At 44.9% G+C, this 11,193-nt stretch overlaps 1 pseudogene across 1 annotated transcript; it reads left to right on the top strand.

The window, feature by feature from the left end:
- Nucleotides 1-4,745: 4,745 nt before the first annotated feature.
- On the top strand, nt 4,746-6,654 carry LOC308224486 (voltage-gated potassium channel KCNC1 pseudogene; annotated as a pseudogene). The gene is made up of 2 exons: nt 4,746-5,237; nt 5,851-6,654. The product of its transcript is annotated as a voltage-gated potassium channel KCNC1 pseudogene (transcript).
- Nucleotides 6,655-11,193: the final 4,539 nt, after the last annotated feature.

The raw sequence follows: 11,193 nt of genomic DNA, 5'->3' as shown, positions 1-11,193 counted from the left end.
CTGGAGCAACCTGGCCCCCTCCAGTGATGTACTGTTTTGGGCCCGTCGTGGGCCTAAAGGGAGAGGGAAGAGGCAGCTCCCCTGACTAAAACAGCACACATTGTACGGATGCTTTCAGTGTTCCTGACCTTCCAATCAGGGAATGAGACTTAACTGCTTTGCTTTCCACTTGCAATTGGTTTTTGCAGTAGGCTGTGTCAATAAATGATCCAGGCTATAGGTCACCTTATTTTTGGAGGATTTTTTAATGTTTTTAAACTTCTGTTTTCACTGGTTTGCTGAATCCCATGTGTTAGAAGTCAGCGGGGAGGCAGAGCTGAAACATGGGATGGGAAAACAGCACTGGAGGTGGGAATCTACAAAACCTACTTACACTGGTGTTCCTAGCAGAAAAGCTAAGTGTGTAGGCTCTGGTGCTACCTCCAGCACCTAGGGAGTAGCTTGGTCTTTCCCCAAGGCTGTCAGGACTTCAGGATAGCTTAAGCTTCCTTATTCAATACAGTTTTGTTTGCAAAACTGTTAATCATTGTCGTGGTTTAAGCCCAGCCATAACTCAGAACCATGCAGCTGCTCTCGCACTCCCCCTCTTCCTCCCCCAGCTCCCGGAGGGATGGGGAGGAGAATCAAAAGAATGTAACTCCCACGGGCTGAGATAAGAACAGTCCAGTAACTAAGGTATAACACAAATCACTGCCGCTACCACCAATAATAGTAATGATAAGGGAAATAACAAGGGAAGAGAATACAACTGCTCACCACCTGCCGACCGATACCCATCCGAACCGAGCAGTGATCTAACCTTTCCGGGTATCTGCCCCAGTTTATATAGTGGGCATGACGTGCTGTGGTATGGAATACCTCTTTGGCTAGTTTGGGTCAGGTGTCCTGTCCCTGCTTCCTCCTGGCTTCCCTTCCTCCCTGGCAGAGCATGAGACTCACAAAGTCCTTGGTCAGAGTAAACATTACTGAGCAGCAACTAAAACCATCGGTGTTATCAGCGCTGAGGACAATCATCCTCACCAGCTTTCTATGAACATTCTCTGAAGAAATGTTTATTCTGGAAAGATAAAGCTTGTCTTATATTCTAGTACAAGCAGTTAACACACACACACACACACACACATCATTTAGACTAACATGAGTATGCATGAGTGCATAGTTGAGACCACGTGCATCTGAGGGAATGGGAAAAAATGATAGAACTTCTGCCCTGTATGAAATATTTATTTTATTGAATACCAGAGATTCTGGGAAAGAAATGCTGAATGAGTTCTGCTGAATGAGTTCTGTTAAATGAGTTCTGTTTAATCACTGTCTTTGACAGATGCCTTAGTTTAATACAGCTTCAACCTCCTCCCCCAGAAAAAGTCTACCTTGTTCTTGGGTGTTAAGCGTGTGCCAAACTGAAACAAGAGTTTCATTACTCAAAAGAAGTGTAAGGCTGAGGGAACAGATTTAACATTTGTTGCCAAACTCCCGCAGTGCCTCATGCAGTTAAAGTGAATTCTCAGAAGATATGAAGCAGGGAGAAAACTTGGAACAGGGCCCTGTTCTCTGGAAATGGAGTTGCACTTTTCATCTGCTTAAAAAATGTTCTGAAAGGACAAGCTGTTTACTGCAATCAAAGGGCCTTATTCAGAGCATAGGAACACCATGTGTCATTTTGCTTGCCAGATTATTTCTGGGTTTCAGAAATCAATTGCAGTGCAAAGGTCGTAAAAGGCAAATGCTGGCAGTGCTGTGGAACAGAGAGGATGCATCAGACTTGATCAGATCACCTGCTTCCAGAACCTCAGAGACAGATCAGAAATTAAATGAAAAGGATTATTTTTCATTTCTATTCTCTGTGGAGAGCGAGAACGTTGTGAAGAGTTTGGTGCCTGTTATAGGAATGGAAGGGAGAAAGGACTGAACCAGCATAGATTTCACATGCTTCATGTGCTTTTAGGGCCCAGACCTAAGGGCAGTTATGCTTGTACTGATGCTCTTATATCTGGCTATAAGGTTGCTCAGTTGAGAATTGGGAGGTAATGGGCAAAGGTGGCTTGTTGCCTGGAATGTCCCACACAAGACTGGCCGTAATTTGCTATTCTGGTTTCTGCAGCCTTGCTGTGGTGTTGGCTGAGAGGAGGCCAGGATTGTCTTGTGGTGTCCCTGTAGTACTTTGGGAATCTGGATGGTTGAGTGGGGTTACTTGCACCTGCAGGTGCAAGTATGAGGAGTGAAGAACCAGACTGCTTTCTAGGTAAAAGGCCTAAATGGAAAACCTACTTTTTAAAAGAAAAGAGGTTTTGGTGTGTCAGGGTTACATAGGTGGTGGATTAAAATTAACAACCCAGCAGGTGAACTGTGATACTACTTCCTCTGAAGAGACACGAATCTGTTTTTCATTTGTATAACTGAAAAGGAAGCCCCCAGAGCCTTCCTGAATAGTCTTGCTCTTTCTGGGAATGAGGAAATTCCTTTTCCTATTTTCTTTCCAAAGAGTTTGAAGTAAGCAGAGGTGATACTTAGAACCAGCCTTGGAATGTCAGCCAAGAGGAAATTTCACACGCAGCATGCCTTTCTTGACTGGGATTAATAACTATGTGCCAACCCTTTTACAGGAGTAATCAATCACAAAAAATGCATTTAAAATCAGTGGGTACAAAGGTTAAGCTTTGGGTCATGCAGAAATTAAGTAAAAGCCCTTCAAACCAGAAAAAGAAGAGTGTGATGACAAGAAGATGGGTCTGGTGTTTTGGGGGTTTTATTTGTTTGCTCCTATTGTTTTCTGTATTAATTTTAACTTAAATTTGAATAAGGCATGGCCAACAGCAATGCTCGGTCTGCCTTTCTGTGGCTTGAAAGTTAGATCTCTAATTGGTCCTAAGACATTTGAGCTGCACCTATTTCCCAGGCATTGTGGCCCTTTGAGACTTAGTAGAGCAGTGGGTGACAGCATTGTCAGAACATATCTGGCATGGCAGTTGCTGCCTTCTTGTTCAAGTGTTATTCCTTGAAGTGGGGAGAGCAAGTGCTGATAGGGCAGGGAACAAGGGAGAGGGGCCTCTGCTTCTTTTCAGTGCTATTGGCTGGTTTTGTTTTCTGGCATCTATGAGACTTGAGCTTTGGAGACTAGCCATCGAACATCCTGTTTTCACTGAATTTGTCTCTGTTCTTCCCAGTCTCTTCTCCTTTCTTCTGGTTGCAGAGTTGCTGCAATAGCACCAAGGTAAGAATATGAAATGGCACTTCTTGGCTCATTTTTCACATGGGGATTGTTACGTTTGAGCAAGAGGTATCTGGTGTCCTCAGCAGATAAAGGAAAGTTCAGCTGGGATTTCAAAAATCACTGCACTCTTTAGAGTCAGGCAACAGAGACCAGTATTGTAACTCCAGATTTGCTGAGTGCTGAATTAATTTAACCTGCTTGGAATCACACTGTGTGGATTCCTGTGCAGAAACTGCTAAGCAATGCCTGCACACTTTTAGTCCCCATGCTCAATCCTGCTCTTGTTGAAGCCAGTGGAAGTTTTAGGGTGAAGCTGCATGAAGCCTCACATATGTTGGGATTGGCAAGGACAGCAGATGGGCAGTAATTCTCTTGTGCTGTGTGTGTGACCAAGCTGCATCTTCCAGCCTTTCTGATAAAGCTGAATGAGGTGCTGGGTGAAGTTCTTTACTTCTAGGTTCCCCCCTGGTGCAGGGCTTGTTTCCCTGCTGATCCTGCATGGAAAGACTTGTTGCAGAAGTGATCTGTGACTCCCATGCTTGGCACACTTAGCAGCCATCTCTGGGTAAGACAGCCTAAGCAGGAAAGATACACAGGCTTGCTCAATTATGAGAAGGGCAAGAACTAGAAATGCAGGGCATAAGAGAAAGTTGGATGGAAATCTGTAGGAATGGAGGAGGGGAAATGGAGAGGTACAGACAATCAGAAGCGGATACCTGTGAGTGAAAGGCAGCCCTAAACACTTTCATAAGAACATGCTGCCCCTATTCTGTACCTCTCCTATGTGCTCTCCAAGGTTGCAGAGATCCTTGGTTTCTCTCCCTTCTTACAGTAACATTCATGAAGAAGGGCTTGAGTTTCTCCCAGGTATGTTGGATTTTGAAGAGAAAAACAGGGAATGTATTACAGGAAATAAGCAACATGTTTTCCCATGTCAGAGGCCTTGGCAGCAGGTTCTGGTGCTATTCTGAGATGTCAGCCAGCCCTGAAAGAGGTAGCAGTATGCTGTTCTGCATTTCTATCTAGTCCAGAAATCCTGCATATAGATTCTGGGTAAGGAGCAGCTTCCTGCAGAGGGAAAGGTTATTTGCCTTTGTGTAGGGATGACTTAAGGAAAAACCTTCACCTCAAATGAGTTTATTGCAAGATTTTCTATAGTATATGAACCAAATGTGGTGAAACAGACTCTGGAGTGTGCGCTCTGTCCCCGTGGGGAAAAGCTGGGAGGGAGAGCAATGCAAACCAGATGTCTGTCATTTAGTTTGATACCTCTCCTGAAAAGAGCTCAGATCATATGGACATGGAGCAGGATCTGGGAACAGGCACTGAACTTGATGGGAAATGGCAGAGTGCCTTCCTCCATGTAGGAGATGCAGGCTTCAGGTACAAAATATGCTTTAAAAGCACTGAACTGAGATACCCCAGAAAACCTTCCAAAGCTTGCTTTACTTCTTTTAATTTGTGTTCTTCTCTTTTTGACTGAAGGTAAACAAGAGCCTATGAGGACTTGTGCCTCCCTCCTCCCTCACAGATGGAAGGCTCCAAGGAAAAAATCATTCTGAATATCGGGGGAGTCAGATATGAGACATACAGCACCACCCTCCGGACCTTCCCAGGGACGAAGCTCTGCAGCCTCACAGAGCCCCATGCCTCAAGCATCTACGACTATGATCCCACCACCAAAGAGTTCTTTTTTGATAGGAGTGCTGAGATCTTCAGCTATGTGTTGAACTATTATAGGACTAAACATTTCCACTGTCCCATTGATACCTGTAGGTCAGTCTTGGAAGAAGAGCTGGCTTTCTGGGAAATCAATGAGGCACAGCTAGCATCCTGCTGCTGGCTGAAGCTGAATAACAGAGAGGTGCAGCCAGAGGAGTTTAACATTTTGGATGAAAATGAGCAGACTGATGACCAGTGCCTCATAGTCCAGACAGAAAGAAGGGATCTGAGCTGGCGAACCAGATGGCAGCCAAAGATTTGGTCTATGTTTGAAAAACCCTTTTCCTCTTTCAGTGCTAAGGTAATACTATATGTGGTGATGACACAGCGTGTGTCCTTTGGGATTACTGGCATGGGTCCATGAAAAATGCTAATGGGTTCACAGCTTTGATAAATATGCTTTGAGTCCCAGATTGAAAAAGGAAAATAAAATTCTCTCTTCTCATTAACAGACACCTCCTTCTTCTTCTGTCCTCCTCTTGTCCCTGCTCTCTGTACAAAATGCATGCCCCATGCCTCTCTAAAATGTCAGGCATGTAGAGCAAAACACACAAGTCAGAGGCTGCAGAGGGTATTTTCTGTGCTGCTGGTGTTTCTGGAGCCAACATTTTGTGCTGAAGAGGCCCCCAGTGTGAGTCTGTCCGCATTACTCCAGCTGTTGGATATTTCCCTTCCTTACAAACTCTGATATACGAGTTCAGGTGGTCTTTTCTTTGACTTCAGTCTTCTCTACTATTTTTCCAATCTGGAAGGAGAAAATGTGCTCCCTGTGAGCAAAACAATGGTGGTTTGGGAAAGATGAGTCTGGGATTGTACAGTGCTTGTGGAAGTGACCCTGGGGTTGTGGTGGGGCAGTGAGGTTATGGGATACTTTGTTGAACTAATTGCATGTGTGCCCTTTCCTCCCTCTGCAGTGCTTGGCTTTTGTTTCTCTGCTGTTCATCGTTGGAATTGTCATCGTATTCTGTGAGGAGACCAAGGCACAGTTTGAGTTCTTTACTGCTAACTTCACCGCTGTTGGCTATTCTGAGGTCTCCCACAATGACCATGAACCCTATTACCACCAGGCTGCCTACTTGCTTCATCTGGAGCTTTTCTGTGTCCTCTGGTTTACTTTTGAGTTCTCTGTGCGATTTTGTTTCTGCCCAGACAAGAAGCTGTTCTTCCAAAATCCCCTCAATGTGGTTGACTTCCTCTCCCTCTTCCCAGTTTATATTGAACTCTTTGTGGCTGGGCAGATTCAGAGAGTGCCAAGCCTAGGGCTTTGGTTGGGCTTTGTTCGAGTTATCTATCTCCTCAAACTCCTGAAGATATCCAAGCTGATAGAAACGCCACTGATCCTCAGGGTTCTGTGCTACACCCTCAAGTCTATCCTCAGAGAGATTTGCATCCTGCTGATGATTTTGGCTTTTGAGACCCTCTTCTTTGGCTCTCTCTTTTTCTATGGGGAGTTGCTGGGTAGCCATCCCTCCTACACAGGGGAGCTGCACTTCACTGACATTCTTGTTTGCTTCTGGTGGGCTTTGATCACACTCACTACAGTTGGCTATGGAGATATTATCCCTCTCACCACAGCTGGCCAAGTGACGGCAGCCTTGGCGGCGGTGTTTGGCATGTTAACTATTATCATCCCAATACCCATTTTCCTGGTGAAGTTTAAAAACTATTATGACATTGCTATCTTCAAACAGAAGCTGAAAAGGAGCAAGAAACATTAACACTTCAGAAGCTCTGTTCCCCTTTTGCCTTTAGCAATAAACCTTCAGCATGGTTTATTCCCTTTGGTGGGCAATGGAGCACCAATAGTTCATACTGCATTTACTTGCTGCCTTAGTGTATTTCAAACTATTGGTGAGGCCTAACATCGGAGTGCTTGGTACACAACTGATCAGACCTGTCAAATCCCATGGGTCTTTCCCACGTTGTACCTCATGCTGTGCTCTTTTACATGTCACAGTTTCTCTCTCTCATCCAGCTGTTCAGGGACAGGCCTGTGATCATAGAATCATAATGGTTAGGGTTGGAAAGGACCTTAAGATCATGTAGTTCCAACTCCCCTGATGCTACGTTATAGCAGCATTCTATGATTCCATAGCCTGAATGTGCACCACATACCCCAGTTCCATGACCTGGGGCCACAGCATATTCTCTCAGCTGCCATACAACCCATGGTACTAGCTGTGCCCTCCATCAACAGACCATAGTCTCATTCTGCATGCTGGGAAAGAAGATCTATGCACGGCCCTGCTCTAACAGCGAGGAGGAAGCACTTCCAAGTTGTATTTTTCAGCAGTGTTCTACTTCCTCACTTTACCAAGCCAGGCCAGTACACCTGACCTGCCTGTGCTCACACACAGGTGGAAAGAAGGCTGCAGGCTGCTCTGTGGTCCTTAGAGCCAGCACTGTTTGCTAACCTGCTTTGTGGGCTCACAGGAATTGCTGTGGCATTCAGGTAGCACTAAGGGAGCCCTCTGACAGCAAGTCCTTCCTGGCTCTGCTGAAGTCAATGACAAGCTTTCCTTGGCCTCAGTGAGACCAAAATTTCATTGGACACTTCCATTGGATCAACACATTCCAACAGTTCTTGGATTTTATGTAAAAAAGTGACTGAGTTATTAGCCAAAATATCTATGGTTTTTGCTCTTCAAAAGGAAGAATGTAATCTACATTCTCAATATAGATTTAATACTCAATACTCAATATAGATTTAATGTCATTTACTTTCTTAAAGCATAGATATAAATATGGAATATTTATCTTTTAACTGGATAGTCTTAATTGTTACCTTTGTTCGTTTTTGAAATAACAAATATTGTTGAGGTGTGAGAACAAACCACATCCCACTGTTTCTATAGCAGGATGATGTGCTAAGGTTATTGTGTTTAATAAATAAAAATTTCTGTATCCAATAACATTTCTGTTTTTAAATTTCATTAAGGTTGTATTTTAATTGCAATTTTGATGAAGTTTTGTCTGTCACTGTGATTTTTCTGTTCAGGATAGCATTTAAGGATGTTTTACTTCTATTGAAACACCAGAAGGTAGCTTCCCTCTATTCCAATGCAATTACAATGAATTTAGGTTTTGTCTAAACAGCAAGAAAAAATGCTGCAAACATTTCAGGCACAAGGCACATGAGAAGCTGGAGGCAGCCTGGCAGTGGAAGAAAGGTCTAGGTGTTCTCCTGCACGCACCTTGGGTATGCAGAGAGTAGAGGGGGCAAACAGGGTAAAGCCATGCGTGCTGGTGCATGGGAGGTTTTCTTCATTATATTAAAGTGGTGCTATGTTTTCTGTGGATGTAGATAGTATTATTGAAAATTCATATTAATTGCAACAGCTTAACAGAGATTTACCAGGTCTGTCCTCAAATTTTCCCCAGTACAGGAAACGTCCACAATAGAATCATAGACCATGACCCCATTTTAAGAATCCAAGTTAAAGCCACTGGAATAGTTACATCTTGCTGGCTGCAGAGTTAGGAGGTGTTCAGAATGTTGCAGTACTTATTGCTCTGTTTAACCAGCTCTGCTGCTGTACACGCATTTTTCAGCAGATGCTTCACAGGAGACAGATCTGCGATTGAGAGCAGCCTTCACTGCTGCCCCCAGAAGAGGGTGCTCTCTAAATGCATATGGCATTTCTGTGCAGGAAGATGATGTGAACATCAGACCAGGGTATTACACTGCTCTCTGTAGCATGACCCCATTTAGACCTAAATGTACGCTCTCTGAGCCCTACTGTGCTGGAGCAGCTGGATGAAGAGATCATGGTCCCAGGTGAAGGTAAGCACAAGGAAGAAACAAACCCTAATGCACAAGCTCATCTGCCACCAGCTCAGTGCAGCAAACTTAGCCTTTGGTGAGGAGTCCTGAAGCTAGAAATGACAGAATCATAGAATATCTCAAGTCTGAAGGGCCCATAAGGATCACCAAGTCCAGCTCCCTGCTCCTGACAGGACTACCTAAAACTAAATCATATGACAAAGAGCACTTTTGATTTCTTTCATGAAAATATCAGTAAAAATAACTCATTTCTGCAAAACAGTTTAGGATTTTCCAGCATTAAATTCTCTTGTGCTTGCTGACCAGTGCTGCTAACTTGTGCTGACCTCTGAATCAGCATGGAATAGACACAGCTCCCCTCCTTTCATGTTCTCAGTGCTCCCCAGTGTGGAAGGATGAGGAGTTGCTTGTCACTGGGAAACACCAACACAGCTTCACACAGTGTAAAAGTGATGAGGAAAAAAGGCCTGTTCTTGGCAATATGGCCTTGCCAAAGCATTTGAAAGCCCCTTCCCCTCTCTAGACCATGCTTCTCGCTGTCTTGTGGAGCCTCTTAGCTCCTCTTCCCAAGCAAGAGAAGCACTGTGAGAAGCTGTGCTTTGTGAGCGATAAGGGAAAAGCATTGCTGCCTGCTGGTGTAATCCACCATAAGAGCAGTTTATGGGACAATTCCTGATGAGTCCAGCACAGCCCAACGAAGGAAAGTACAGAGGCTCATCCATGGTTATGGCGTGCCCCGTTGGCCCTGCTGTGGAGCTGGTAACTGTAGCCTTGGATCAGTTTTCAATCTCTTTTGCAGTGCTTGAATGGGAGTAGAGAGGCAGGTCTCGGGCCACAGGTGACCTAAGGGTAGGTGAGAGCAATGGCATGGGGATGGATTGTGTTGGACTCCCAGACATGGGTTTTAGGTAGGTGGTTTCCTTAACCAGCCATGCTATGCGCTTTGTGCTTAAAAGTCACTATCTTTCTAGGTTGCTACGTTCACCCCCCATGATTGTTTTCTTATCCTATTCCAAAACTCTTTGAATGAAATAGATACTAACTCCCACTTGCTTCCTAGGTCATGACAGCCCAAAGGCAGGTCAAAATTCACTATTCCTGCCTCTTTCTTCTGAGTCTGTTTTCTTAATACTGCCTACACTTCATGGGCTGAATTTCCAGTGATTTTAGCCATGTTAGCTCCACAGCATCCCCAAAATACTCCAAAGCATGTGCTTGCAGTTGTGCTTGTTGCAGTTCTGACAACTCTGTGCTCCCTGTGCTTTGAGCGTGGTAGTTATTAGACCCGACCTGCTCAAGGCTGGGATGAAGAAGCCATAAACCCCCTTGCAAGAAATCTCTTGGTCAGGTGTTTCATTATGGGAAGGGCCAAACCCCATCCACTGTTTCTCTCTTCCCCTACAAAGGCTCATGGATGCTGTCCATGGAAGAGATAGGATGTCAGACTTACTGTACCCATGAAATGAATGAGAGGGGTCACTGACACAGACCAGGTCACTTTCAGAGAAACAAGCCATGTTCTCAGCTGAGAGTTAGTTCCTTGTGCCAGTGAGGGTGGTGACTTTCCTAGGCCCTCAGGATATGGAAAGTTTAGGGTCTGGTGCAGCACGCTCCCACAGCCTGCATCTGCACAGGGCATCTCCACAGCCTGTCTGTGGGCAGGGTGACTCAGCAGCAAAGGGAAATTCAGCTACAGATGGTGAAGTCAGTGTCTGGTGAAGGCGCAGGCTCTGACTCACTGAAAGCAAATGCCTTTGACATATGCGGGAAATGAATGGAAGTTCCACAATCTGGGTGTTTCTTGGGACTCAAGAACAAGCACCCAAAAGAGATAACACTGGCTCTCAGATAGTCATGCTATTAAACTTTTGCTTGCTGAAGTACTAGTGCCCCTTCCAGATGTTTCTGCCTTTCTGTGTTTCTGTGCAATTGTAGCACTGCTTTCCTGGACAGGCTTAGGTTTGATGTTGTTTTACTTGTCTGAAAAGGTTTTTATTCAGGTCCCACAAAGTTTGCAAAGAAATGATGGAAAATTCTTAGTAAGTGAACGATGAGAGAGTGTGTGTGTGTATGGGAGGGCCTGTCCACTTGCTGTGGCCAGGCAGCTTGTAACCACTCTGATGCTACCATGTCTTGAACTGACCGATTTCCAGCTTAAAGGTTGTGCCTGGAAAAAACAGCTGCTTGTGGAAGGGCTAAATCCTTCCTACCTAACACTGAGCATCCTTCTTTCAGCCTATCCCTGCCTGCAGAGGAGCAGTAAGGAAAACGTGAGGAGTGGCTCTGTCCCATAATTCCCCACCAAAGGCCTTACTTGGAGCCACCCTTCCTTCTGGCTGCCAAACTGCAGAAGTCATTCTCCAGCGAGGCCACCTTTGTCACTATTTAAGAAGGAGGCATGGACGATGTAGTGAGGTTGACTTCAATCTACTGTTTGCATGGGTTTCTGTGAAACAAATCTCCATCCCCCCAT

This window comes from Psittacula echo (genome assembly GCF_963264785.1).
Source record: "Psittacula echo genome assembly, chromosome: 8".
Taxonomy (NCBI): Eukaryota; Metazoa; Chordata; class Aves; order Psittaciformes; family Psittacidae; genus Psittacula; species Psittacula echo.
The sequence above is the reverse complement of the archived record's forward strand: the minus strand, read 5'-3'. Positions and strand labels throughout refer to the sequence as shown.